General features: G+C 33.3%; 1 non-coding gene across 1 annotated transcript; it reads right to left on the minus strand.

The window, feature by feature from the left end:
- Positions 1-5,012: 5,012 nt before the first annotated feature.
- LOC121224786 (small nucleolar RNA R71) lies at positions 5,013-5,117 on the minus strand. The gene has a single exon (XR_005922531.1). It is a non-coding gene; the product is annotated as a small nucleolar RNA R71 (small nucleolar RNA).
- Between the last annotated feature and the right edge of the window lie 883 nt (positions 5,118-6,000).

Raw genomic sequence — 6,000 nt, forward strand, 5'->3', positions numbered from 1 at the left:
GTAAATCATGGATTTATCCCAGTCAGGAAAGTGAGGTTAAGAGATAAGCGTGTACTGGTCGATTAGTTAAGTAGTAGAGGTCGAAAGATAATATTTGTTAGTTAATAACTAATTTTCTAATAAAACCCTAATTCTGAAGTTAATTGCAACCAATGAAGCGAGTTAATCTGCTGCTTGTTAATTGAGAGATTTTTGTTTGTTAAATTTGTTTTAGTAGTTTCATTTTTATTTTACAATCTTAATCTTTAATGTTGATTTTCATAATATGATTTTTAGTGATTATTGTTTAGACCTGCTAGTGTAGATAATATATTTAGATTTATTTCAACTCCCTTGGGTATGATCCTTGGAATACTTGCCAGTGTTCTGTTGTAACACTAACTATATTACAATTTGACTTGTTCGCTTGCAGATATTGCCCTGATTTTATATATTTTTATTTTCACAATTTTTACTTTAAATGTTCGCATGTTTGGAGGCAGTCATCGTGACGTTGAGTGGCCTAAAATTGTGACGTAACAAACTATTTGGAAACATCATGATGTGGAAGTGATGACGTCTAGTTTTTGGTCCTGAAATTTTGATACTTTGCAATTTGGTCTTATTTCATTCTCGGGTTAGCAAAAGAGCTTTCATAATCTCGATTAAAACTCAAAAAAGTTTGTGTATCATATTATGAATATTCTTAATTTATGAATGAATGTTTGAATGATATATTTAGTGTATTTTGACGATAGTCACTCCAGCAACGGGTGTGGTATCCTATAGCTCGGACCTGACGATCGAGTCGGGCAAAGGGTGTTGCATTAGAGATTTTCTTTTTAACTTCTCATGCTTCAAATGTGCTCTTGCAATAGCAATATTGTGAAAAATATTTTAAGATGTATTATGAATTAATATCATGTTTACTAGTGGTTGGATTCAATAACAACCAATTAAATGAAAAATTATAAAGCCCATTGTATTAAGATCTGTTCCATTCCCTTTAGCAAATATAACAATATATAAAGATGTAATCTTTGAAGTGGATGTAGTAAGTGGTTTTATAATAATCATAACAAAGGTGGTTATAATAATTCTTCTCACCACCAGATGTGGAAAAATGAATGTAAAGACTAACGATAAGAGAATTATGTTGAGTGCATTTATGGTATGATTATGCACTTTGCTTAATTTAGCATATGTATATGCAAATGAAAAGGAAATATTTGTTTGTGCACATTTTGAAAATTGATAAATTTTATTTGCAATAAAGGGCTTTTATTTTATTATATTGAGTTTGGATGCTTCAAAAATGACCTTTATCTATCTCTAAACTTATTAATTTGGTTTTTTATTTGATACAATGCTAGTATATTTGTTTGTTTGATCACATCTGATGGTAAGAACCAGAAGTTTACATTAATATTGATCACATGCACAGTAAACCAGAAGTTTACTAGTCCAAATATATTTATTAGTTTACATGATGGGTTAGACAATCCCAATCAATAATAATGTGACAAGATGAGAATTTAAATAGATATTTATTCAAGAACCTAAAGATGATTCATCTTAAGGAATTATCATGTGCTGATTGTTCTCAAAGAAGATGATTTATTAAAACCTCACTAGCAAAAGTTGAGATTGATCTCTTACATTTCTGAAAGAAATATGGGCTCATTTATCCGGAAAGTGAAATGTTTTGATATAATTTTAGTAGATACGTGTACAAGATAATCACATGTGAATTATCAAATCACAACCTACTATTTGCAAGAGTACTTGTTTAATGAATTGTTTAAGAACAAAACTTTTAAATTATGCAATTGAGACAATTCTTGCTAATGATTGTGAGTTAATTTGTCAGACTTTTAATGATCATGTATGTTAAATTGATAGTGAAAATGGTTTAGCAGAATTAATAATTAAATATCTTCATTTAGCAGCTAAATCATATTTTTTTATAATAAAAGTTTTTGTATATATGTGTAAGGATATGATATTTTATATGAATCGACACTTGTACGCACCATGCTAGTAAGTTTTGATAAATACTCCCCATTAAAATTGGCTTTTGGTCAGGACTTAAATACAACCCATTTTAGAAATTTTGAATGTGTGATATATGTTTAAGTTGCTCTACCATAATGCACAAAATAGGTATTCAAAGAATGTTAGGAACATACATTAGTTATAAGTCACATTGTATTATTAAATGTGTAGAATAAATTGGATATTCAATTATAACATGATTTGGTGATTACAACTTTGATTTGACAAGTTTTCCCAACATCAAGAGGAGAGAAATAATAAAAGTTTGATAAAATGTCACACCCAATTTTTAACAAGACCCGATATTAAGAGTAAGTAAGGTCTTAATTGAAGGAAAAGTTGGTTTAGCAGGCTCTATCATAAAATCTGAAGAATTTGGTGACTGAATGGTGAATAGTTGAGTTTCATTTCTAGTTCAATTAAGTTAGAACTGGTTAGTTCCTTAGTGGGGGCATAATGATTAGCAACTAATGGTTTAGAATTGTGTCATTGGTGATCGTGTGTGGGGGTTATATATATGAGAGAAATGTCCTGCTGCAAGGGAATTCTTCTTATTTCTGTTTCACCATCTTCATCTTCTTCTTGAGTCTACTCCAAAAGAGAGAGAGAGTTTAATGGAAAGCTCTGCATGGGGAGATGAAATCAGAGTTTGATGTGTAACAGTAGAGAATCGTGTAAACTGGTTAGATTCTTAACCTTTCTACCTTGATTGATTTGAGGAAAAGAGAAGGAAGTTAAGGATTTTTGGGAAAACTTTGAAAGGTTTTTGCACGTTATTGGAAACTAGTATCTAAAGTATGAATGTCTTTGGTTTAATTTGTATTATGGTTGTCATGCTTAGCTTCCAGGATGAAGGAGGCTCTGGTGTTTGAAAAAGCTAAGCTGGCAAGGAAGAAGAATAGCAAGTGAGTTTCTATACTGCATTTTTTTAGGTGCTTTGCTATTGTTGTGCTACATGTATGATCTACACTGAGTTCAATCTAAGTCTAAGGATGTTTATGAGCATGGTCTGAGATTGTAGTAGATTAAACTAGTTTTCACACTTAAGGAGCTTGAATACGAGCATTTTCATTATGTTTTAATTAAGTTTTCATAGTTTAGTCTAAATGTAATAAAAAAGTGTATTATGAGTCTTTTATCGACCTTAGGGGCCGAATGAGGCCTAAAGGTGAGCTAATATACTTAGTGAGTATGCAAGAGACCATCAGAGGGTGTATAAACTCAATATTGGTCGCTGTGTTGCAACACGGGAAATTTGGTGTCGCAACATAGGGAGCAAAATGCAAGAATATCGAGACTTCCTTTGGTGTCACGACACAACCATGGGATTTCACGACGCACCCCTGAAGCAACCCTAAACCTAAGCATATTGCCTTCGATGTCAAGACACACGCACTAGGGTGTTGTGACATCAGTCCTGTACGGGAAATATTTATGAGCCAAGGGATTTTTGTTCTGCACAATCAAATATTTAACATATGAGCATCAAATGACCTAGGGTTAAGGACTACGACAATTCTAACTCTATAAAATAGGCTCATTTAGCACTGCTACGGACAAATTTTTAGACTTAATTTTTTCTTTATAATCTCAATTCTTAGTTTTAGGCTTAGGTTTATTTTTAGTTCTGTTATCTTTGTGTTCTTCAGAGAACATGGTTTGTAAACGCGATCAACTGCTAGTGGATTTTCTACGCCTCATCTATCAAATACAAATAAGATTTTGTGAACTCTATTCTTTATTTGTTATTGATGTTTATATATATATTCAAGTTTATTATGTTCATGAGATCTATGAGGAACTAATCCTCTTACGGTGGATTAGCAAGTGGAGGTTTGATTAATTGATTCATATGTAGGGTTTTCTTAGTGGATCAACTGTTTGGGAGAGGAAGAACATAAACCCTAGGCTTGACGACCCTAGGAAGTCATTTAGGTGGGAATTACCCAAAATTGGTGTGGCCTATCCGCGAACACCTTAACCCTAAATTGGTCTGGACTTTGAGGTCAAGAGATAAGTAGTTCTTGTCAACTCATTAGTTTAGTGAAAGATCGAGAGATCCTGCTAGGGTAATGGGTAGTTGATTGTGTAAAAACTCAAAATAGGAATTAGTTATGACCACCAAAGCAAACTAATCACCCATGCCTAGAATTGATTAAAGTCTATAAATTAAGTTTTCTGAAGTTCTTTATTTTTAGATTTTTGTTATTTCTATTTTTTATTTATATATCTTTTGTGTCGTATCCTTACTCTGGACGTTGGTACATCTGGAGGCGGGTAAGTTGTTGGCTTCGTTTCTAGGGAGGCAACATCATTAGATTGATTTTAATTTTTTATTGATTTTAATTTTTTTATTTATTAGAGTAATTAGGAAAATTTTAAATTATATATACAATTTTTACTTTTACTAACATTTTTATTTTGCTTTTTGGTTTCAGTGTATGACTCGTAGTAAGGGAACGCCTATAGAGCCAGCCACTGATCTAGAAAGAATAATCCGTAAGAATCACCGACAGTAACAACAACAACAGTAGATGCAGAACCCACCACCTGCTGTAGGCAATTTAGCACCATGAGATAACCTGTTGTTCAATGAAATTAACAACAATAACCCACAAGGCTTACAACCACCACCACAACTACCCGCAAATATACCTATGGTGTGCAACAAGGTCAACCATCACAACTAATAATTTTGAGATCAAACTAGTAATGATCCAAATGATCCAGAATAATTTGAAATTTACAGGCATAATGACAGAGGACGAATCAACATCTAAAGCGGTTTCTTCAACTTTTTGATACTTTTAAATATAATGGGGTCACTGATGATGCTATTTGTCTTTAGTTGTTCCCCTTCTTCTAAATAGATAACGCTTTCTCTTGGTTAGATTCACAGACAACAGGATCTATCACGACATGGGATGAATTCGCAGGAAAATTCTTACAAAATTTCTTCCCTATCAACAAGACGGTCCAACTGAAGAGGAGATTGCAACGTTCAAACAGTTAGAAAGAGAAATTTTTCATGAAGCCTGGGGGTGTTTTAAAATTTTTATTTAGAGATGCCCACATCATGAATTACTCGAGTGGTTACGACTGCAAATGTTCTATAATGGGTTGGATGGAGATGCACGGTCAGGACTTGATGGAGTCGCAAGAGGAGCCTTAATGAATAAGACTTATGGAGAAACATATGAATTGATAGAGAACATGTAACACCCCAAATTTTGGGCCTAGAAGAAATAGGTTTTGAGCAAGGGAACAGTTAGGAACTGGATATAAATACTTAGTTGTGCAAGGAAGTGACATAAATGAATGTCTGCTTCAGTGGTTAAGTGATTTAAGAGTGTTTGGAAGTGTCTGAGAAGTCAGGGGTTTAAGCTTTGGCTTATGCAAAATTTTTATTTTAAGTGAATAAAATCCTTGGATCTAGATAGTAGGTTCTTAAATTATTGTGGTTAAAATATAACACAAAAATAACTTGTGGTCAAGTGGCAAGGTGGTGTGTTGGGTAACTGTGAGGTCTGAGGTTCAAGTCTTGTGTTGCACAATGGAGTATTTATTTTGCTGCTTGAGCTGTGTAGGTAGTGGAGTTGGATTAAAATACTGCTAAATGGAGTTTGAACTAGTCATAGAGATAATTGAGGAGGGATATTTGGAGAGATTTGAGGAGAGAATATTGAGATTTGGGGAGGTTGCTGTTGTGGAGTGATAATAGCAGAAAATTAAGGGATTTAAGGGTTATCAATTGGGATTTTTATTTTCTTTTCAATTCTTTTTCAGTTCCTTTCCAAAATTTTAGACATTTCAATTCTCCCAATCCCCTGTCGATTTTCTTTTTGCTGATTTTCCTTTCTCTTTTCCTCTCTTTCGTCTTTGGCACTTTTCGGTTCGGTGTGGCTCAATTGCTGTTGGTGTTCTTGGTGTGTGTTCTGGTAAGTTTAGGTAACGTGATTGAAATTT

This window comes from Gossypium hirsutum, chromosome D12, assembly GCF_007990345.1.
Source record: "Gossypium hirsutum isolate 1008001.06 chromosome D12, Gossypium_hirsutum_v2.1, whole genome shotgun sequence".
Lineage (NCBI taxonomy): Eukaryota > Viridiplantae > Streptophyta > Magnoliopsida > Malvales > Malvaceae > Gossypium > Gossypium hirsutum.